At 37.8% G+C, this 25,493-nt stretch overlaps 1 protein-coding gene across 2 annotated transcripts in view; it reads left to right on the forward strand.

Annotated features, from left to right (window-relative positions):
• Window positions 1-25,493, forward strand: part of LOC150104885 (uncharacterized) — a 162,794-nt gene that overhangs the window by 32,350 nt on the left and 104,951 nt on the right. Inside the window, exon 1 of one of the 2 annotated variants that reach the window (XM_090395395.1) lies at window positions 12,105-12,351. The exons of the other annotated variant lie outside the window; for it this stretch is intronic. The gene's annotated coding sequence lies outside the window, so the exon portion shown is untranslated. Of the gene's footprint in view, window positions 1-12,104; window positions 12,352-25,493 lie in introns of those variants that run through there. 2 annotated transcript variants of the gene reach the window in all.

Below are 25,493 nucleotides of genomic sequence, written 5' to 3' on the forward strand. Positions count from 1 at the left end.
TTGATGCTCTCAACAGAGAAGTACTTTTGATCATAAGGTGCAGGTATGGTGAAATTTTCAGATGATGGAACAGACATACAAGTTTATTGTTACCTTTCCCAGAATAAGAGAATCTCAGAGCAGGTGTGAGAGTGGCTAGCTTTCTTTTTGCATCCTGATATGTTATTTTTGCTCTGTTTTCATTCTTTGTATTTCTTTTTCATCTTTCCATTTCTGACCTGCACGAGAGTAAGCTTGCTGATCTCCCTGACAGTTGACACATTTAGCTTTTTTTGCACAGCAAGATTTGTTATTACTACTACATCGATCACAGATAGTAGAACCATGACAAGCAGTTTGGGAATGTCCATATCTCTGACATTTAAAGCATCTCAGTGAGTTAGGGATGTACATTCTAACAGGACAGCTGAGATACCCTGCTTTTACAGATGTTGGAGGCTTAGGTGTATCAAAAGTAAGGATGATGTTCTTGGTTGGAACTAGGCAACCATCCCTACGTGCCTCACACCTGTCACTCCTTGATCTTTATGTTCTGAACATATCTCCTCATCAGGAACATCAAGGAGATCCCATTTTGATATCACTCCTCTACAGGGGTTTAGTGTTTTACGAGGTGTTAGTGTAATTTCTATTCCACTCATCGTTGTTTCTCTCTCTCTGTAGTTTCTCAGAATGTTGCTGACACAATGTTTCCACAAGGACATCACCAGAACGCAATTTCTTAACAGTTTTGGGAAGTCCTGCTAGTCCTAAATCTTTTTGAATAAAGAAGGGTGACATTTTCCCCTATTGGTTTTTCACCGGTAGCATGCATGATTAAAAATGATTGTACATTTATGTAAGCATCGTATGTCTTTTGTTTCTTATTTCTGTTTTCACATGCTGTATCTTGGTCAATACTTGGTTGGGACGTTTGTTATGGTCCCCTGAAACATTTGAAGATGAAGGCATGCACAAGAAGTTTTTGGTTCGGCGCCAGAGCTCCCCACCACCATGGAGCCACACATGGACGCCCACTGCCTGGTAAGCAATGACTGAGATCAGGAGTGGAACGCCAGGGCTACCCAGACACTATACCGGCAAGCCTAGGATCCCAACCCCGGATCATGGGGTGAGAGACATACTGCAACATACTGCAACACCGTTGACCCTTGCAGGAAAGCCCACTAGCCGATTGATCCTAGCTGGACCATCCAGAACCGCCCGTCTTGCCGAAGCAGAAGACAAAGCAATGCACGACTACCAGGATCCCCCTTTCCGGATGTCTACGGGTCGCACTGCACCACGGCAGGGCGTTGGAGCCTGGTGATGATGGTCTGGAAAAATGGATAGTGAAAAAGGCTCAGGAGAAGTAGAGCAAAGAATACGGGAAGATAAGCAAAGAAAAACAGGAAATGAAAAGGGCCAGTACCATCACTGGGAGGTCCCCTCCACCACGAACAGGTGCCTGACATGAAGGGGCACCGAGAAGAACTCTCAGCATTGGCTCTACCCAGTGGCAGGCTCACCCCACAACTGAGTAGAATGACTCATATGTCATCTGAGGGATAACAGCAATAGCCGAGCCTTAGTTAACTTCGTAGGCATTGCCATCCGTTAACTCCCCTCCACAGGTGCAGCAGCAACGACAAGCCTCAGTTAAAACTTCATTGGCTTCAGTATTGCTACAACCGCTTCTGCATAATGCATAAGTAAAGCGGTCTTTAAAAATTAGGCGCTCTCCCAGCTCACTCCTTACAAGTGACTGAGAGATCGTCCAACTCAGCGTTGGCTCCACTCAGTGACAGGCTCACCTACCACCACCAACCGGAACCGCTCATATTCCAGGGAAAAGCATTCACCGACAAGGCCCCTCACGGGCCACGCCGGAAAACACCCCAGAGACTCAAAATACTCTCTCTCTATGGCAAATCCCCCGAAATCCAGGGTCCGCTCACCGGGAACTGGTTTCGGAAGAAACCTAAGAGAGCAAAGCTCATATCACGCCAGGGAATGCAATCACTTCTGCGCAAAAGCACATTAGTGGGAGCCTGGCCCTGGAGAGATACCAAGGTTGAAGTAATGCAGAAGTCATATATATCTCGTATACAAGTAGACAAAAGGTGTTTGATCTTCTTAATAAAAATCTCTGGATGAGAGATATAGAAAGTTTTTTACCTTTGTTGTAATATACGTTAAAGATACCAAGAAATTTTATACTTAGTTTTAATCCTTTTCTCTCTCTCTCTCTCTCTCTCTCTCTCTCTCTCTCTCTGTATATATATAGAGAGAGTTCTTTGGCTGATAAATTTTTTTCGTATTGCTTCTTTCAATTATATTGCAGGAGTTTAAGCTTTGTTTTCAACTTCAAAGTTATGTAGAAATGATCTACTAGGTTGTAAACTACACGGCTGTTTAATGACAGTTTGTGTTATCAATACAGACATGCGTAGTTATGTTTTCGATCACAGTCACGCATCATCAGATGTGTTAGTAAAATAAGGCCTCGACAACCACTTTGATAGGAACCAAAGTTTACAGTTGCGATGATATGAATCTATAAATAAATATTATCAAAAAATTATATCTACGTATTAAGATATGTGAAAAGCTCTTTCGCCTGAGCTTAATAGTTTCTTACGAAATTTGTTTTGGTGATTATCCTACTAATGGCCGCTGCTATTATCTGCAGTGTGTTTATTTGTCGATATGTTTCTTCGTGAGTGTGTTCCTGCATCTAAGCCTCAGTCTGTATGGTGTATCTCGAATAACAATTTTATGCAGATATGATGTTTTTATTCTTGATACGACAGTTTAAACATTGTCCATATCTGATAGTGGTAATTATTGATAAGACTCTGAGAATATTGTTATTGTTGATGCTTTTGTGATTTTTTATAGCGATTGTTACGTTTTTATGTTATACATTGTTTGTTTAAAATTGGAACGGGTCGAAGTTTTTTTAAGCAATGTGATGCCTCACATAATCGACGAAAATCATCTAACACCTAATGACTTTCAGAAACATCCAAACGACAGTGGGACATGAATGCTCATCCTGCGGGTCAGAATTCAAAGATTGAAGAAACTGTCCAATCGGCTAACAGTCCAATCAGTCTCTGAATCTCATTCTAGTTTGTTTTCCTGATTATTTTGGGTTCCTTTCATCTGTTTGCATGCATCTCAACTTTTCTGGTTGAACAATTTTGTATCGAATTTTCTATTTATTATTATTATTTTTTTTAAGAGTCAATATTGTTGTCTGTTAATTTCATGAGTTGTCTGGCCAGTGTAGGAGACAAGAAAAAACTGCTCTATCTGCATGAAATTTTCTGAATGCCCTCTCTGAACAGAAAGCATAAAAAAATGAAAAAAAAAAAAGAATAAACAATGTATACATTAATGATAAAAAAAGGAAATGAAATAATTATAAAAGAATTTTTGTATTAATTCCGTGCATTAGAAGTTTTGAGTAAGTACCTAATGATGTTTTTCTCCAACAGATAGAGGACATAGCCCTTAAAATAAAGAGTGTGAGAATGTCACCCTAAAGTACAGCAGTTTCATTCTAAAGATGAAATGAAAGAGAATGATGATGAGTCATGTAGTGTGAGTTTCGTTTGCAAATGAAGTGTGAATGAATGTGAAGCGATCCCTTTTGGAGTCTTTACAGTCTTAGAGGAAAGTGAACGAACTACGGAAACTAGCTCAGCAGAATAGCTTCATTAAAATACCTATAGCAAAGACACAAAACTGAAACATAACTGGCAGAAAGTGACTGTATGAGTTTCTGAGAGAAGGGTTATTTGTACCAGATTATTCTTTTCTCGTAGCATCATAACTTTACAGACTAAACATGATAATTTTTGCAGTCATTTCAGGCTTTTATAAGTGGGTTTTTAAGGAAGGTTTTTGCGCTGCACTCCAGATGTGAGAATGGTATTGTAATGTTGAGCGGATTTGTATTAGGTTTTAATTTTGGACAGCCAAAGCAGCTACGACTGAGGCCGTTAGTGAGATTCGTAGCTGTACACGTTCAGAATCAAAATGTTTTGAAGCCATGCTCACAGGCGTAGATCTGATGTGTTTGATATCAGTAATGGTTGGAGGCGAATGTCAGCACGAGAAGACAAATTTGATCTTAGAGATCCACGTATTATCAAAGATAAGGTGAGTGAACTGAACGCATACGGGAGTGGAAGGGTTTTCCTCCCAGAAAACAATCCCACCAAAACAGGCACACTGGCAAGAAGAAACACACGCAGTTAACAATACGAATATAATACTAAGGTTTCATAACTTTAGTTGCTATGGTCAAAATTTAAAACATCTAACCCAAATCAAAGATAACGGAAAGTGAAGAATGACCTTCAGTGTCGCACCCGAGGGGGGGGGGAGGGGCCCTCCTTCCCAAAAAAAGAAAAAGGAAAAAACACTAGAAAATTTTCCAAAAATCTTTTCCTAAATAAAATTAAATATTTTATTTATGTTGTGTCGTGTCTTCTATTTCTATACTACTTATGAATTAGCGGTCACATAAGGTGGGAATACCCTATAGCTCTCGGGAATCACGGCCACTGTTGAATGCGAGCCGAACGAAGTATTGCTCCGTCGGACCGAGAACTACTTCATTTGTCTGAGCCGGGCCAAAGGAGATCATGGGCATCATGTATTAGCGATCACTGCAGATACTCAGTTAGTTAAATATTGAGGGCTTTCCCCCCCCCCCCCAAGATTAAATCCTGAGTGTGCTTTCTCGCAAGCAAGATGACCTTGCTTGCGAGAAAGAAGATATGGCTGTTTTGGTAGAAGTGAAATTTACAAAGACGGTCTGCGCCCCATTCGAGAATAGCACCGAGATTAAGGTTCAAAGGATCAGTTATGAAATATTATGAGGCGTTGAACATTTTTAACCATTACATGGCTTGTCTAATGGGGAAAAATGAATCGGGTGTTGCTGCCATTAGCAACACAATGCACAAAGTTTATTTCAAGTTAGTGTGATCTGGCATTGGTAAGATTTGAAGAGAGGTAGCCATCACATGAAACAAAATAAACAACGAGAGAGGACACCTGTGGTTCATCTTCAAAGAGTTGCCGCTTATAATTAGTGATAGTCTTGGGCAAGCTATCTCTGATAGGTTACCAGTGGAGATTGAACCGCCCACTCAGTCTACAAAAGCCAGATAGGGTTAAAAGGCCTCGCCTACTCTATAAGGGAATAAAAGGTGTTAGGTGATTTTTTATAACCCTTTGGTACTCTATTTTTAATTTCCCGCATTCTACACGTAACTGGAGAATTATTTACGGGATTCTGAACAAGTCATTTATTATGCTTTCATTTGTGTAGCTCAGCGGATGTGGCGTTTGCACACCGCCGCGCTAGGCCGCACGAAGGAAGACTTGGTTTCGAGTCTAGTCGGCGACTAGAGGAAATTTTTCTAAGCCTTTTTTGGACCGGTTCCCGAGTTAGTCGATCTCTGGCACGGGCAAGCAGGTTTTTCCTCCCGGAAACTCGGGTTTTTCGTCCTGTAAACTCAAGAAAATCGACCGTAGAGCCCACATTATTTCAGACATTAAATATATTGTGTTAGGGTTAGGGACCACGAGATGGCGGCACATTTGAGCCGTCTCTCTTCACTGCGTACCGCTTAATTAGTGATAGCCTTGGGCCATCTGTCTCTGATTGTGTACCAGTGGAGATTGACCTGCCCACTCAGTCTCCAAAAGTTAGATAGGGCTAAATGGCCTCGCCTACTCCCGTATACGGGAATAAAAAGGCGTTAGCTGATTCTTTTTTTTTTTTTTTTTCAACGTTTGAGTTTAAATCTATTGGAATTTTTAGACATAATGAACTCTTCTGTGCACTTCCAAAGGAGCAAATGTCAAAGTGCAATTTGCTCATAATTGAGGAGGAATAGACGTAGAGTGACACAAAATAACAGTATGAAAATTTATTGCAATTCCAGCAAAAGTAGTTAACCTCGCTAGTTTTTTTGTACCACTCCAGGGGAAAGTTCACATTCGCACTAATAAATTGGGCAAAGATTCTTCCTATTTCAAGCCCTTCTCTCCCTCCCACAAAAAGAAAAGAACATTCTCTAAACACCCGAATCTCTAAATCGGTCACCCAAATATGCTCTTATCGGACAATCCAGATGCTCAAAATACCTAAGTTTCATGCTTGAAACTTGTGGGAATTTTGTATACGAACTCGGGATCAAATCGCTATTAATTAGAAAATATCTTGAGCAGCTCTTTTCTTAGTATAATAGGAATTATTATATAAAGAATAAATAAATGTATTGCGTTATATTACATCATATAGTAAAATATATTTCATTTTTTAGTTAAAAAAGCTGCGATAACAAAACGTAATAATCGCAATCATTGCGAAGTGGAAGAAATTTCTTCAAGATCGTTTAGTCATTAATTATGATATACCGTATACTAGTCATGACGAACCTTTTAGGCTTGGCGTGTCGAAAATTCGGAAAATGCCGACGTTCACTCTGCTGGTGTGACCGTCCCCATCCCCCAAACAAAAGAGGAACAATTCTTTACATATTCGTTTATTTAAAACAAAAATACAGTCCATGTGTAGTGTTACACATTATATATTGTGAAACTGATGACACTAATTACAAAAATGAAATACGAGAAAAACAAACTCAGACACATGGAAAATAATAATAATGAAAAAACAGATTCATTATTAAAAGTTTCATTATACAGTTTCGTACAAAAGAAAAATCAGTGATTTACAATAGAGAAAACGATATGCACATTGATAATTGGGCTTAAAATATCACTAAAATTACCCTATTTTTAACAGTAATTTTGAATTGAACTGGAAAAAAACATGGAACACATTGCAATTAATTTGATTAACATCAATTAATGACTTTGTTGCGGAGTCTTAATGGATAAGTCTGAAATTGAAGGTAAATTGTGCATTTCAACCCAAGCAAGCAAACAGCTCTAATATCATCTGTCAGTTGGTTTCTTTTGTCGGTTTTAATGTTGTTCAACGCCGAGAATAAGGTTTCGCAAGAGTATGTAGAGAGAAAAATTGTGAGTAAAGCTATTGCTAGAGTCTTAAGGGTGCTAAACGTTTCCGGTATTCTGTTCCAAGCATTCAAAATTTCTTGTTAGCAGTGGCACTCTTCATTCTGTAGGTGATTTCTTTCCAGATCCTCAAGTTGAGATCTCAGGTCGACAGCACTTGAGTCCAGATGCTGGCCTGATACTCTGCTAACTGTAACTCTAATCCTTCAATTTGTAGCCATTGGAAATCATTTAATTTCATAGTAGTGTATACTACTACTACATCCAGATACTTAATTATTTTAATTATTTGTTATAAACGTCTATATTGATTAAATTTTCTGCCAAACTGATCATTTATTGAGTTTAAAATGTGTTGCTACTTTAAGGGCTCCATTTCATTTTGCACATCCGGGCTGACCTCGTCGAAATGTTTTTTTAGTCGAGGAAAATATTTATAAATTTTAGTCCCCAGATCTCATTTGAAAATTTGAAGTTTAGTTTCAAAGGCTTTTATGTATCCAAATATAACGTCAATAATTTCGAATGCTTGGAACAGAATAGCGGAAACAATGCTCAAAAACTTTGTAACTTTGAGTTCACCGAGAGGTCTGTAAAAAATATCAGTGTACTGACCCATGTACAATCACTGAGATGAGTGAAAATGTTCTAAATTTTTATTTTCAACATGTAACTTAATTTCTTCATAGCACACCACAAATCTTTCGAAGATTTTTCCTCGGCTCAACCACCTCACATTGTTGTGCATCAGCAGTCTGCTGTAGGTTGTTTCAATTTCCTGCAATATTGCAGAAAATTCTCGCTTGTGAAGGGATCGAGCAGCTATTAAATTCACTAGTTTTGTTACAACTGTCATTACATCATGTAGTTCTGTGAATTTTGCCTTGGCACATAACACGTCCTGCTGGATAATGTAATTAAACGGGCAACTCGATGTCAAACGTTTCCGTAAACAGTTTCACAAATCCGACCTTTTTTCCCACCATATTAGATACCCATCTGTCATCACAGACACAAGTTTGGATATATCAATGCTTAGGTCACGGAGCATTTTTAGAACATTGTTGCATACTTAGTTCCCTGATGTACTTATTAGCACTGTTTCTAGCTTTACCAGCTTTTCTTTCATTGTGGGACCATCTGAAAACCTAGCAATGACGCCAACCGAGCCGATGAGGTGATATCAGTAGTTTCGTCAAAATAAATTGAAAAATATTTATTACTGTATTTAAGTCTCCTTTTAATTGCCGTTGTACGTCGGACATCATTGTCACCATTCTGTCTCTGTCTTTAATGGTATTTCTGCTGACTGGTAAATCGAAAACACGCTTAATATTAGTATCTTTATTTTGCATATATTGAAACAAAAAAAAGATGCATATTTCAGAAGAGTTCCTTTAATAAATTCTCATCACTGAGGGCCTTTCCATGCTGAGCTATAAAATGAGCAATGCTGAAACTTTTTGATGTAATTCGTAGAGCCTCTTGATTGCCATTCTTTGCAATGTAGCTGCTGAGAAATGTATTCCTCCCTTTCTTCCTCACTGTTTTTCCAAAAAGTCACTGATTTGTTTCAAAATGTCTTTTTACATTCCACGTTCTGCATACTACTGTTTCATGGCAAAATGATTTGCCATTTCTGTCAAAAACGCTGTACTTCTCGGTCCATGCATATTTAAAGCTTCGACCACTTCTTTTATCACTCAATCGAGATTTTTTTAATTTGACGTTCCTCCATAACAGAGAAAGAATCTTAAAGAAATAAACACTTTTAATTACAAATTACGAATTTCACAAGAAATGAGAAATATTTATTTTAATTAATAATTACATAATAAAATCAAATGAATATTTGATTATTATTTATTGTATTAAGCAATTGCTTATTGATAATAACTGTTTGGTTTGAACTGGCACAAAATAATTCAATGTTCTTGATTACACGAATGCAAAAGATGAACTGAATTCAAACACAGAGAAAATAGTTGTTGGTGAATGCAGATATGTCGCCTAAAATGTCGTGGCGTGTCACCGTTGACATGCGTGTCATAGGTTCGTCATCCCAGGTATACACTATCTACCAATAAATGTTCGAAAACTCATGTTATTTGAAGTTATGAACATTCCAAGTTCATTAATAACAAAAACTGGTGTACGGATAGTAGGAAGTAGTATTTCATCATAGCAGTTGAATACTAGTGAATAGCTGAACTCAGTGCTTCGAGAGAGGTGTCATCGTGGGTTGTCACATTGGTGGCCTTTCCATACGTACCATTGCTTCTCAACTAGAGCATCCAGAATAAATGGTTGGCGATGTGATTAAAAAACAGAGACATTCTGGTATCACTAGTGGAGGAACACCCAGAGCGGTCCCCGAAAATGACTGACAGGGATAGGAGAGAGTGTCAACATGTTCATTGCCAATCACGCGATATCGCATGGAAGTCGCTAACTAAATAAAAAAATAAAAAAAATTTGGCCACCACACGAAATTCCAATTTTCAGCTTGGCAATGAAAGTGTTAAAATGGGTGGCACGCATAAACCCGCTATCGGCACATGCCATCCGTGATGAATTCCAGAACGCCAATAACACCATGGTCAGCACTAATAGTGCACGAAAAGAACTTCATTTACTTGGTTTCCAAGAAAGAACAGCAGCACACAAGCAAAACATCACAAAAACGAAAAGGCGCTTCACCTGCCCTGGTGCCAAGGGCGTGTGAACTAGACAATTGACCAGTGGAAAACTGAACTCTGGAGCGATGAATTAAGGTTCACCTGTTTCTAGGCTGATCGCAGGATGTGGAGGCAACCTGGTGAACCGCTTGTTACCACAGCATCTTTTACCCACAGTGAAGTTTGATGGTGGTAGAGGAGTAACGGCGTGGGATACATTCAGCTGATTTGGAGTTGACCACTGGTCGTTGTTCATGGTTCCATGAAGGCAGCTCAGTACCTTGATATTCTGAATAATCAGGTGCTGTCTACATAGTGGAGTTTTTATGGAAGGCCCGTGTTACTATCAAGACAACAATGCCCCATGTCACAAAGCTGCAGTTATGGAATGGTATGAAGAGATGGGTATTAAACGACTGCCCTGGGCTGCAAAGAGTCCTGACCTTCGAACACTTGTGTGGCGAATTGGAGATGCGATTGAGGTCCAGAGCAGCACATTCTCATTCTTGATCTCTCACGGAACTCAGTGCTGCTTTGATGGAGAAATGGAGACAGTTATACCTGGTGATTAGGGTTTGTCTGCTGGTATCAATTGTAAATTGCTCAAGTGTCCAGATGATTTGTATGGACTTTGAATTTTGCGACCTCCATCGCAAACTTCAACGTCCATACCAATCGAAGGCTCAGAAGACATAGATATGCTGCCACAGAAAAATGTGAACCATGAAACAGATGTAATAATACCAAAATATACTAGCAATTGTACATTTGACTCGCTCGACTCATTGAAGCAACATACAGATCAAACGAGAGGGCTCTTCATCCTGCATATAAACATCAAGACCATTCGAAAACTTTGGATAATATCACAGGCTTATCTGTAGGATTATACTGGTGCTATACGGAAATATCTGTTACTAATGATGAGGCAACTATCTTTCAGATTCCAAGCTTTCAACAACATAAATACTGCCTATAAATAAAACGAGGTGGTGGAATATTAATATTTACCAAACACAAATTAAACAACACAGGACAAGTACTGAGTCCAGTGGTACATCACTGGTCATTTGCCTTTTCCTGGACTCAACCCCTCCATTAACCACTTTTTGATATATGGCATCAGCCACAATCTATTGCAGATCACGAAATTCATATCATCCCCATTTCCTTCAATTTATGCAATAGAGTGCTATGGGGAATCTTGTCAAATGCTTTTGAAAAGTCCAGCAATATCACTGAGTATCTATTTCTCTTATCCATCCCTGTTGTCCCCTGATTATAACAAGTAAGTAAATTACTAAAACAAGACCTACTTCACAAAACTATGTTGTCCTTTATAGAGTATCATATTCCCATCCACTCACTCCTGAATTCTGTCTTTTGCTCACTTTTCACTCCTTTGGTACCTTCTCAGTTCTGACACTTAAACTAAACAACCAAGTCAGTGGAGCTGATAATTCTATAGCACATTTTCGTAATACACGAGCTGATGTGCCATCTAATCCCGTGGCCATGTTTGTGAGGTTCTACAATACTTTAAGCACTTCCATTTCATCAACTTCTATCCTCCCATCAGTTAATGTAACATCCAGGATCACAACATCACCACCTAGATGTTACAATTCTGAAAAATGCTCACACAGTAATCAGACTATTTGGTTTGCATCTGTTACTTCCCCACCATCAGCACTTTTCAATGCAATCCTTCTATAGTCATTCCTCCTTTTACTTGCCGCATGGTAAGTAAATGATTATAAATGGTTTCAAGAGGTTATTTAAGAGGTACACCGGTTCCTAGTGAGAAAGTAAGTGAAACAATGACTGCAGCAAATCTCTTGATTTAAAGTGAAAGGAAATGGAACTGTAGGTAGGTCATTGTTGCTGTATCTCAATCAATGATATAATTTTTTGCAGTTGTTGCATCCAGATTTTTCTTTTCTTCTGCATCTTCCTGTTTTTCTTATTTCAGAACTTCTACCTATCTGACCTATAAGGCAGATCACAGGAACATGGAGTTCTGAAAACTTCCAGGTGTTTATAATAAAAACAACAAAGTTATCATAAAATGCAATTAAAAAGACATTGATTAACAAAAGTTGCTTTCCCAGCTGGAAATCTCTGGATTTTTATGCGTTTGTTGCTTATTTTCACATGAATAAATCAAAACTGTGATTAAAGGGCAGAATCAGATCACATCATAAACGATGTGGTCTGATATTCTGAGAATTTTAATAGGTCTATTAAATATATTTAAATAAACGCATGTAAATGAGAAATATAATTTTATTAGTGCATAAGACTTGAGTAACAAGAGCTCTTTTACCAAATACGTTGTACGTAGAGGGCGTACTTCCTTCAGAATGAATGGTCCAAGTATTTGCACCGGTATTTCAATTTCAGCTTCCGTCCTAGACGTCGTCAACGTTCGATGAAAAGAATTGGCAATGTGACATATTGTTAAGGATAGAATTTTAACAAGTCACCCAATCATATGTTGCTTGACAGTCTGTTTTATGTCAGATGACCTTTCATGGAACAAGACCATTCTTGGCCTTGAACACTTCCCTACGTACGCAATGTTTTATAAGTTGATGTGTTGTATGCCAGCGCATCGAAAGACGTAGTAAGTAGGCACTGAACAGAACTGTATATAACACCACTTCATGCTATTTGAACATGTTTGTTATGTATATAATAATTTGTTGATAATTTGTGGGTGGTTACTTAAGAAATCTCTATCGAATTAATATTTAAATAAAAGGCAATGAGCGTTGCTAGTCGATTATTTTGTTTTGTAATACCATATTGTGTTATTTTGTTAACCAAAAGAGTGCCGTTCATTTAGGTTTTCTGCATTAATTTTTATTCTCATTTGTTATTTTCGTCCCCTCTCAACAGATAACTGGAAGGAAACTAACATAATAGCTTTCCAGCTGTGCATCTCTTTCCTAGGCATCTATCGCGATACTTGAGCTGTAGGCACTTTATAAATTGTACTTGTCTCATGAAATCGTTACAAATGGTCTTAAATATTACTACCACTTAAATATTACTAGCCAGTAGCCGGCTGATGTGAATGATAACTTAAGAATTGTTGCACTATCTTATCTGTTTAACACTCATCAAACAAGGTAATGTGATGTGTTAGCCTTACATTTTAGGCTTACTTGCTGGTTTGAATTCATTATGGAGTAAATGAAAGAAAATTGGGAGATCCTTAACATCTGCCTAGAAGAACATCAAAAATACACCTGTCGCCATAAGTATGGTCATTCAGTGTTTGCTGACCATCCCTTGGATACCATGCACAGAATCAAAGAGGGGAAAAAAAAACTACTATGCTTCACCACAAAAAATATAAAGTTGAAAGACTTTTTTGACTCAGCAGTAAAATTAAAAAATCGAAATAATCTTAATAAATATGGTAGTATTAAACTTCCCAAGATTTGTGAAAATTTATTTCTTAGGCATTTTGCCTAATGCAGCTAAAGCTAGCCAACAGTACCAATAGAAGGCACCCCTTTAAGCTTTCAGTGTCTCTTCATTTCCATTTGTTATTTGTGTGTTTTTGCAGTTCAACATTGTTTCCATGATGATGTCTCACTGAGTTAGAGGAAATATAGGAATAATTAAACATATTGTTTATGTATTTATATGCTGTATTTCTTCCATTAAACTTCATAATGATGTTTTAGTCTGTAATGATTTATTATTCATATTGTTTAAGTGGTTTAACATACTACTGCCCTTCTACCGACAAATTGCCAGGATTTGAATCCTGCCATAGCATACATGTTTTCGATTGTGTTTAGGAGAGAGATGAATTTCATCGACCAGTGTTAAACCACTTCCCCCACTTATTTTGACACCTGAGAAATCTTGAAAAATCTGTTTGGTTTCCAGATAGTTTCTGAACTATGCTAAAGTAAATAAAAAGATACAGAAAATAGATAATGATAAAAAAATCCTTACCCAGCCCATGATACTGTTGTATAGGTAGTACTTAAAGATGTACATACAGCCCATTGTTCTGGATAGGAGACTATATATATATATAATTTGGAGCATTCCATATTACCTTTTCAGGTTAAAAGTATAGTTTTCACATGTACAAAATACATTAGTCAATACAATATACCTATACTTTATTATGTTGCACTTCCAAGGACTCATTGCAGGAGGGCATGCTATTGTACTATACTACATACATCCCACTTACTGTTTCATTCTCTAATTATACCCATCAACACTATTCACTGCCCACCACCACCAACAGTATTTTTTTTGTAAATTGCATGTTTTCATGGCTGATTTGTCTGTATATAGGATGAAAAACCCTGCTATCTCTGTAGGTGAGAGGTTAACTCACCTTCAAATGAAAAAAACTCATAAAGATTCCTCTCATGATGAGAATCAACTCTGGAGATAAAAATATATATGAAATATTTTAGTACAATATATAATATACACACACAAATATATACAAAAATACCTTAGTCAGTACAAAATATATGTATATACAGTCATTCATTAACTTGTAACAGAGTTTGTATTCCAATGACCTGATCATAAGGCAAAAAGGTTGCAAATCAGAGATCACCATATAAACCATAAAGATATGTTTAACAGGCAATGTGCATGAAGGCTAAAATGTGTAGGTCTTTTTTTTTTTCATATTTTTAAATTAATTTTACCCTTTGTTTATAGGGAAATAATATAATATACAAATTACAACATAAAATTATCATATATATTATTGTAAATCTGAGTGTACAGTGCTTCTGTGCACTCTGATTTTAAGTAAAATAACCAGCTGGAAACACTTGGAGCAAGAGTAATTCTTCAAAGCTGCTGCTTTATTAATTGGACAATTCATCAGTGGAGGCTGGTCATCAACAACAAATTGTTCAAATTCAGGAAATAGAAAGCATTTTCTGAGGATGGTTTGCCAGATGAATAACTGGTGGAAGGTCTAGGGATGAGAAGCCACTAAGAGTGGGCTTCTTTAAAAATTTTATTACCACCAAACCTCTATGGAGTTTAGACATCACAGGAGGCAAATACTGTTAAACACAAAGCCCATCAAACCATGCTTTAAATTCATTCAATGTATATGCATTCACCACAATGTCTCTTTGTTCTTCTATTTGTGCTACAGAGGCAAAAATATATATATGCAGACACACACACATCTAAATCTACAAAAATATAAAAATGGTCCCTAGTTCTCCCACCACTGGACCTGTTCTGAAAAATTTCCTCTGAATTAATCTTGTAAAAACTCCTCAGTAATTTGTATGTCTCAAATTTTTTGACTGTGTTCAGCATGTGAAACTGTGTGGGAAGTAATGAAAAGAATGACTTTTCCCTCTACACACACAAGCAGGTTGTGATAGCCAACTTATATAGGGAGCAAGAAGCCATGAGAAGAACAGGTGTTGGATTGGCTGATTGGCTTCAGGTTGGAAAAGGAGTTAGGCAAGGATGTTCACTTTTTCCTAACTTGCTTAGTATATATGTGGAGGACATCATGAGTGAAGCATTGGATAAGCTCAAGAGGAGGTTGATTGATCAGTAATTTGAAGTATGCTGATGATACAATACTCCTTTGTAATGACAAGGAAGAATTAGGACAAATTTTTGACAAAGTTAACAAGATCAGTAATAACAGAGGATTTCAACTCAATTCTAGCGAGACAAAGATTATGGTTCTCAAAGGAAATACCAACAGGGAAGCTCTTGAGAAACAAGTATATCTTAATGGAGAAAGAATTGAGTATGTCAGCAAGTTTGAGTACCTGAGATCCATTATTAATGTGAAGAATTGCTGTTCAGAAGACATCAAAAGAAGATTAGGAATGGCTAAAACAACAGTCAGAGACTTGTCTAAAATCTGGAAGGATGGATCTATCTCCACGGGAACAAAGTTGAGGATTTTGGATGCAGCTGTTTTTCCAACAGTGACTTATGGATGTCAGACTTGGAACCTAAAGAAGTCAGATAAGAAAAGGATAGCTGCTTTTGAGATGTGTTACAGAAGGCTAGTGAGGATATTATATATGGAAAGGCATACGAATGAATGGGTATGCTGATGCCAGAAGAAAGTTAAAATATTTTGGACATGTTGAAAGGATGGACTTCTCAGAAGAGCAATAGAAAGTAAAGTTCCTGGAAAAAAGAGGAAGAGGTAGACCATCAGTGAGATAGATGTTGTGTGTGGAGTGACTGAACTTCAGAGGGGTTGAAGCATTCAGAAAAGCATACAACAGGACTACGTGCTGAGACTTGGTGTGGCACATTGCTGAGCACCAGAGTGACCATATGGCATCTGTGGGTGCTCGGTGAACATATGGATATGGATGGAATCATATCATCCCTTTTCCACCTATCGACCACTTTCTGTAACCCACAAATCTTCAACCTGTTCTTGTAAAGTTCATTCCATAGACCTACCATCTTGGTCACTCGCCTCTGGATCCTCTTTACCACCACCACATTACCAAGAACCCTGGCACCCAGATCTGCATGCAGTAGTCAGGGCTTGACTACTGCACGCTTGACTACTTTATCAAGGCTTGATAAAGAGGAACAGTAACCTGCTTGTCTCTGCTCATCAAAGTATTCCTGGTGAGATTTTTACAGGGTAGTTCACCATTGCTTTCCCCAACCCTCCAATTTTTTCTGGGCTCAGGACCGGCATATGGCTTGGACATATTCATGACTGTAATCCATGTGTGTTCACGGGGCCAGTTTGCCTGTTCTGGGGGATGAAAAACCCGTGTTTCCAGGTGAAAAAACCCCCTACCTCTGTATGAGACCGGCTAACTCGCCTTTAGTCAAAAGAGACCAGATAAAGGTTCCTCACGTCATGGAAGGGAATCGAACTGGGGTATTTCCGACCAAAGGGGTTCATCTATACTGACTGAGCTACAGAGGCTCTTTCATCCTCATGTGCTGCAGTTTATTGATTAGAATTTCATGTGGTATTCTGTCAAAGGCTTCTGCAAAGTCCAGCAGTATCGTTGTAAATCCATTACCTTTACAACTCAGCTGTCACTGTATTATAAAACGTGAGCAAGTTACTGAGGCATGACCTACCATTCACAAAACCATGCTGTCTTCTATACAGTATCCCATTCCCATCTATCCATTCCTGTATTTATGTGAATATTACTTGTATGAACTACAGTATGCTTATATTAAATGCAGTTTATTTATTCATAATTTTAAAACCATACACTTAATACTAAATAGTTTATTTCTCTAATTAAAATGATACTAATTAATAATAAAAATTTCAATTTTTTTTTTTTTTTTTTTTTTTTTTTAACTGCCATAATATGTCAATTTTAAAATTGATCGATTTTGGCAGTTAAAAAAATTTTGACCAATACAAAATCGATTTTAAATTGATTTTGTATTGGATTTGCCAATACAAAATTGTCACATCCACATTGTTTAGCAAATATTTCTGCTTGAGCCTTTAAGATCAGACTTGTCTAGAGAATCCAGTGCTTCCCACTGAACCATTGATGCAGTGCTTCATCAACATGTGCAGCTTGTGCTTTGTAAATTTTTTTTTTTTTGGTTCAGTTATGCTGATTTCCAATACTGATATGCAAACATCTTTATTCTTTCATTATGTCAATACTGTTGAAGAGGACAAAGAAAACGCTTTACACACCACAACATTTTTCACACCACTTTCTAACTTACGAATAATTTCAACTTTTTTTTTTGCGAACTGAGACACTTTGTTTTAGTAGACTTGTTTCTAACTGAAGGGGTCATTTTTAACTGATTTTACGGTCATGGCATTGTTTGGGTAAAGTGAGGGAGTAGGAGGCTAGAGGCTAGTCTCCATGGATAAGATTAGGTTATAAACTGGCCAATAATCTGATGCAGATGGTTATAAAAGTTAAGTCACTCCTTTCATTTTTGTCTATTCCAAGAATTTGGTATTTCAAGAGCTACTTGAGCAATTGAGAATGTTTGCATAGTTACCAAAATGTGTATTGTATGGTATGTCTGTGTATTATGCTCATAAAAGTGAGCACAATTGTATGGGAATATGCATAAATTAAAATCATTATGGCTTTTTCCTCCTTACAGCTGTTAACTTGCTATTTCTGTGCTCATTGCAACAAGTTTGACTGTATATATGCACACAAAATGTGTGTGTGTGTACACACAAACTAATCTTGCTATTATTCTGGTAAAAAAAAAACAAAAAAACTTATTGATATTTCTATAGATGATGTTCCTTTATCCTGTCCTCAAAACACACATCCTAGATAATTTCTCAATACAATACATGTGCAATATACACACACACACAGAATACCTTATTCAGCACAAATATATGATTACAGATAAAAAGAATGCTCTGCATTGCTCCTCATAATAGTCGGTCCTGATAACAGACATTATTAATATTTATATGTGTATTTCATGGAGTCGAGACTCGTTGTGAGAGACCCACATTATCCATTAACACAATGCCTATCATACAGCTCCTTAAACTTATTCACTGATGGGGTGCTCATAATCATCTCAAGCGATCCATTCAGCATGCTCCAGGCAAAGAACCTAGTCTGCACTCCCTTACTAAGCACTCTTAGATAGCCTCCAAGTGTGATCATAGGGAACATCCACAGACCTGCCATGAGTTAGTCACTCATCTCTGAATCCTCTCCACCGCTTCCTGGTACCCTAGAAACACATTACCAAATCTGTGCTGAGTAGTCAATATGTGGCCGAATCATAGCCTTATAAAGAGAGATAATAACCTCATTATCTTTATTTGTCGATGTGTTCTTCAACATGGAAGTAATCTGAGCTTTTTTCAAATCTCTATCTGCCATCACCCCCATATCCCTAGTCTCATCAAGCTCCTGTAATCTAGTACTATCAGTATGATATGAAGTATGTAATCCCTTTCATCAATGCATTATTCTACATTTTACAACATTAAATTGATAACCATTGTCCTTTGCCCAACTGCTGATTTATTTAAGTCATCCTGCAACATATATTACCTTTATCATCTATTGCCCTTCCCAGTTTTACATCATTAGCAAACAACTGAATATCCCCCTCAAATCTTCCGCTATATCATTAATGTGCAAATTAAAGAGTAGTGTCCATAGTACAGAGCCCTCTGACACTCCACTAGTCACCCTCATCCGTCTCGATTCCACTCCACCATACACCACCCTCTAATGTCTATCAGCTACACTCTTATCCAAGCTACCAACCTCATATCCATTCCCGGTTGAGTGGATTGCGAAATGATGGCGGCTCGTGTATCAGTCTCGCGTTTTGATTAGTGTGATATTTTTGGATTTCCAAATGATATATAGAGGTAAGCATTCTTCGTTTTGCGAAATATTATTGCTATTGCTTCGTGCATTTAGCTAATCGATCGATATTGCTGGCAGTCCTTTGCAGCTGCGATATCCTCTACAGAATTTCTGCTGGCAGGTCACTAGACCTGTGGGATTTCTACTTGTGCTCATACGCAATTCCCCAATCACCACCTACTAGACTTATCAACGAACAGAACAGACACGGGTAACTTCGATGATCTTCTACAGCATCTAAATAAAGATCAAGCACTAAAACTATTTAAATTATTACTTAAAAAATTCGATACGGAATGGCCAGGTTTCCTAAACTGTACACACAACCAGACGAATCTGAAGATATCGAGGACAAAGTTGAAGAGACAACTCGACCGTTTCCCTACCTGAGAACACAGTCAAACAGACCTCGAGGACATCGATCTCTTTACAGCTTTCTGCTTTGCGTAGTTATCACTAGCGTCGAAACGAAGAAGATCCCTCCTTTTCTAGGACTCTGGCAATTTTTCCTTTGCTTCCTACTCGGGAAAACGGGAATCGAAATCCCGCTCACTTTCGTTTCCGTGTTGTGACGAGGAGATATCACCCCTGTCGCCACTCAGGAAAACCCCGTGAGCTCCACCAGAACCAAAACCAAACTCCAAGGCCAAAAGCGACTATCCAAAAAGAGTGTTTCTCTGGTGGGTTACCAACCCTTTTATAGCTGCTTCCCTAACGGCACCTTTTCTTACTTCCTTTCTCCTCCTCCTACTTGTTTTTTAATCATCGACCAATTAGGGTAGCGTTTTCTCGCCAAACGTCATTTGATCGGCAAGCCCGTTCTCAATGTTTCAATCCGGGGATCGGCCATAAGCGATAGCTTTGCTTTTCTTGTACTAGCCAGACTTAATCCCCTTTCAAACTTTTTCTATGAATTCTACTTAATAACTTAATCTCTCATATAACGTATTTTATGACTCACCCATTTCTACTTATTTACTTAACTCTCTCATTTTTAATCGTATTACAATATTAATCTATACTTTCCTTTGTTAGCTACTTATTTAGTTAGAATTCCTTATTTTAAGTCATATCACAATATTAATACATTATTTCTTTATCAGCTACTTTAACAACAACCCTTAAGTTTTATACATTTTACTGGATGCAAGAAATTTTCCATTAAATAATTCATTTTTTTATGCAGGGGTTTTAATTTATGATATTTATTCTTCATGTTACACTATGATAGCTGAGAATACTATATTCCTAAGATATCAGGTGTAACACCATCATCCACAAAAAAGAAGAAATAGACGAAGCCGTAAGCAATCTAACAAACCAAATCAAAAAAGCACTAGAAGCAGTCACCAAAACCACAACCAATCACCCAACCAGACGGCTCCCAGAAAACATCATGGACCTCATCAGAACAAAAAACAAAGCAAAGCCAGGTAAAGATACCACAACGAAAGAGCCTCATAGGACAAGAAAACACTGAACAACTTGAACAACCAAGTCAGAAAAGCACTTCAAAACCACAGGAATCAGGATCGGGACAATAAATTGTCATCACTCAACCCAGAAGATCACACAATATGGAAATTTCTGAAGATCCTGCACGCCAAACATGACCCTCTATTCCCATGCGAACTGCACATGGAACTGCACACACTGATACAGAAAAAGCAGAAGCAATAGCAGACAACCTAGAAAAACAATGCAGCCCATCATATGACAACATAAACATCACCCACGTATATAAAGTCCACCAGCAGGTCAAGCGTACCTTAAGACAGACCACGGCCAAACCTGACTGCATCATTCCCACTACTCCAATGGAAATAACCAACATCATAAAACATCTAAACAACAAGAAAGCTCCAGGTCCAGATGGAATTACAAACAGAATCATCAAACTACTTCCTCGAAAGGCTATTGTGCACCTGGTTAACATAGCCAATGCAATACTGACGATACAACACTTCCCCACTGCATGGAAAATAGCCGACATCATACCAATAAAAAAGCCAGGAAACAGTCTACAACTCCTGCAAAGCTACCATCCGATAATCCTGCTTTCCAACCTAGGAAAGATTGCTGAAAAAATCACCCTCTCAAGACTACAAGAAAAATCAGACCAATTAGGAATAATTCTAAACGAACAATTTGGCTTCCGCCGTGTACACAGCACAGTGCAACAAATACACCGACTAGTGGAGCACATCACTCAAGGATACAACTGGAACCTTCACACAGCTATAGTCTTTCTGGATATTGCCAAGGTCTTTGACAAGGTATGGCAACAAGGATTATTCTACAAACTCATACAGGCCAACATTCCAACAAACCTTACCTTTCTAATAAAATCATACCCCACTGACAGATCCATACAGATAAAAATAAATGGCACCATATTCGGGCAGGAGTACCATAGGGATCCCTGTTGACTCCTTTACTTTTCACAATCTACGTGGCCGACATTCCACAGAACCTGAGGACTGCCATCACAACCCTATATGCAGATGATACAGCCATAATGACAAGATCTCTCCACCCACACCTGGTGATCAGTCGTCTCCAGGACACCACCACAAAGCTAGAGAAATGGTTCTCGGACTGGAGGATACAAGTAAACCCCATCAAAAGCTCAGCTATACTATTCACCAGACGCAAAGCCTTCATCCAAGATGACATTTAACTCCTCGGAAAAAAGATATCATGGCAGACAGAAACCAAATACCTTGGAGTACAGCTGAACAAAAAGCTGAATTTCAACAGCCACATCAAGCTCATAGGAATGAAGACATCCAGAACCATAGCCCAACTCTATTGCCTGATCAACAGCAAATTGGATACACGCAACAATCACATATGCATCCCCAGCATGGAGTCGCACATCGAAATCTAACATCCTGAAACTACAGAGGATACAAAACAAGTGTCTGCAGATGACGTCCCATGGTTCGTCAGAAACACGCAGATCCACAAAGAAATCGGAACCCAAGCATCCATTCTCTCCTTCATGACCATGCGGAAAAGTTCTTCAGCAAGGCACGCTCTCATCCCAACCCAATAATCAGACAAGCTTCCAGTTATAGTGAACATGACTATCACAAACATAAAAGACCCAAAGCAATCCTGCATCCTGCTCTCAGCAGAACAGAGCTAACTCCATAGTTCACAAAGTGCGAGCATAAGGCTCACAACCTCCCCCCCCTCCCCCCCAATCAAGCTTCTCGACACAGACAAAGGGGAAAATAAAAAGCATTTTATGCTTCACCCAGCAAGCCAGTAACGTTGTTGTTGTTATATCCATTCCCGTTTGCTCAACTTTTTTTTTTTTTCCATGTGGTATTCTGTCAAATGTTGAACCCTTTTGAAAATTTTGTTTGTAATTCAGAAAACAGTCTGCACACATAACAATACACATTTACTTGTTCCTGAAAATAATAACCATTAACGAAATTCTTTGGTGCCATTTGCTTTCACACAGTAAAAATTAGATTTGGAAATGTTTCTATAGTAAGATCGATTCCTATCTGTATATTGTACTTTAAGAGTTGGAATATCTCCAGTATTACATGGTTTATTGATTAAATAGTATTCTATCATTTTATCAGATTAATTCACTGGCCACAATGCAATATCATTGGAAAAATCACAATGGTTTTCATTTTTACTACAGTCTGCTGAAACTTTGCACATTTGTTTTGTTTCAATTGCTCTTTGCTGTTTTATTCTTCATTAGGAACATCTATAGCACAAGGTTTTAATCCTACAGGTTGTTTTTTGATCTTCTCTTCCTTTTCAATTCGCTCTTTGGTTCTTTCCAATTCCTCTTCAGAGTTATTTTGTTCTTCATCGGTAATATGTATAGTGCAAGTTGTTGATCTTTCTCTATGTATTTCGATTTCCTTTTCAGTTCGCTCAGTTAAAAATTTAGCCAGCGAATTTCTTTGCTGCAGTGCATATTTTTCCTTTTCTTTTAACCTTTTGCATTTCTCAGCTTTGCTCTGAAACCTTCTCTTCATGGCCAAATAAAAAATGCTAAGTAAATTAAAGTAAAAATAGTAAAATTAAATTAATTGAATTTCGCCTTAAATTGATTTTAATATTTGATTGCATGATGCTAATAATTAACTAAAATGCAGTGGATTTTACTGTTTTGAATGGGTCCTTGCTGTTGATTCTAATAACCAGTGATAACAAAAAACATTGCTTTATATAACATATACAGTATATTATATACTGTATATGTTATATAACATATGACGAGCAGAGACAAGCAAGTTATTGTACCTCTGTACCAAGCCTTGATAAGACCTCATCTCGACTACTGTGCCCAGATTTGGTCACCTCGGTTCCTTCTTGATGGGGAGGAGGTGGAGAGGATCCAGAGGCGAGTGACTAAGATGATAACAGGTCTATGGAATGAACCATATGAGAACAGGTTGAAGATTTGTGGGTTGCAGAAACTAGTTGATAGGCAGAGGAGGGGAGATATGATTGAGACATTCAAATTGCTAAAGGGATTCTATAGGATTAATTCAGAGGATATTTTTGAGATCAGGACTGGTGGTGGGAGAACTAGGGGACACCTATGGAAGCTGGGCAAGAGTGTGGTTAGCTGGGGTGTTAGAGCTGGGTTCTTTACTTTTAGAGTGGTAAATGAGTGGAATAAGCTGCCAGAGTCTGTTGTGGGTGCTATGACTGTGAACGAGTTCAAGACAAGGTATGATAGATACTGTGAGAATGTAATCGCATAGTTGTGTGGACATGATGTTTAGGGCCTCCCTCGATGAGTCTAAGGACTCCTGGAGTCGCCCGAAATAATAATAATAATAACATATACAGTATATAATATAATACATGAATACTTACTTGATAACGTTTCTTTTACAAAAAAAGTAACACTAAAACACCAATCACACCAAACGTAAGCAGTTAAGAACTTTTTTATTCGTTTGCACAGTTTACAAGAGAAGATCAACTGTGCTTATTTAAGTGGAAAATAGGTATGTAAATGCACAAAGAATTTTAAATATTATTTATTACTTAAGATATTTTCTTGCAGTCAAAGGAAATTTTATGGGTCAGTTATTAAGTAGTAAAAACTTTTACTATGCCGTTTGTCGTTTGACGAATGGCAAATTGCCTAGATGAAGATGGTATCTGTGCCTGAGTGTATGGTAACAAGGGAAGTGAATTTCTTGAGTTTCTGTGGGATAACTGTCTTAAGTAGCATATAATTCGAGCACGTGAGGTTTTCGGGTGTTGGATTTGGTGACATCCTCACAGGATGTGGTTGTGAATGAGATATCAAGTAATCATGAGGCACTGGGTTGGAAGGCAGTCAGACAGGAAAAGGTTGCTATCAATAAAGTACATATCTGGAGCTATAAGGTGGGTGATTATGAGAAGCTCTGTAGTAGACTAGCATCAGTATATTGGGTTAATGAGTTGTGCAGAAAAGATGCTGACATTGCGTGGGAAATGATAAGGCTGTATCTGACATAAGCAATACATAACTGCATACCAAGAGTTAAGCAAGTAAATAGAGAAGAAGTGCAATGGATGAACAGTGAAATGAAGCAAGTAGTGTGGCAAAAGTTACGGAGTAGATACAAGAGGGTTTGTAGTGAACAGATCTATGAAGAATATAAACTATAGGCCAGAAAGGTGACAAGCATGGTTAGTAAAAAGTAGAATATGAGAGGAGATTGGCCAATTAGGCTAAAGATAATCCAAGGGAATTTTTCTGCTATGTGGCAAGCAAGAAGGAAAGAAATTATGGCAGGTTGGCATTGATGGATAGTGATAGTAGTGATGTAACCATTGCAAATGATATAGTGGAATTATTTAATGAACATTTCATGACTGAATATCATATTGGCATGAATGATGCTGTACTATGTGGAAGGGTATGTTAAAGATACCAAGTAATTTTAAACCTGGTTTTACTCCATTTTTTCCAAGTAAGCAAACAGACAAAATGTCAAGTTTGCACCTGCAATTTATGCAAGACTAGCTGATCCCACAGGTAGTGCAAGACCAAGGCAACTCGTGGTAAAGGTGGAGCAAGCTCTGATCACTAATCTTAATATTTATCCTTAATGCCAAAACACATCTCCAAGAAGGGGATGTATGATGTTTTGTATTAAAGGCAAGGGGTCACTACCCAGAACAGTTTCGACTAACTATAACTATACCCAAGTTAAAAATACTTTCTACATCTATGTGGAAGGGAGGTAAGTATTAAGAGAAATAAAGGTAAAAGAATCAGAGTTGTATCCAGTTTTGCTTGGATTAGATGTTAATAATGTGGAATGAATGACATGTCACCATGTATTTTTAAGGAATGTGCAGAAGAGTTAGTTATGCCCTAGACCTGGTTATTTAATGAAAGTCTTACATTGTGAAG

This window comes from Typopeltis vanoorti, chromosome 7 (assembly GCF_054136105.1).
Source record: "Typopeltis vanoorti isolate ZY-2024b chromosome 7, IOZ_Tvanoo_1.0, whole genome shotgun sequence".
Lineage (NCBI taxonomy): Eukaryota > Metazoa > Arthropoda > Arachnida > Uropygi > Thelyphonidae > Typopeltis > Typopeltis vanoorti.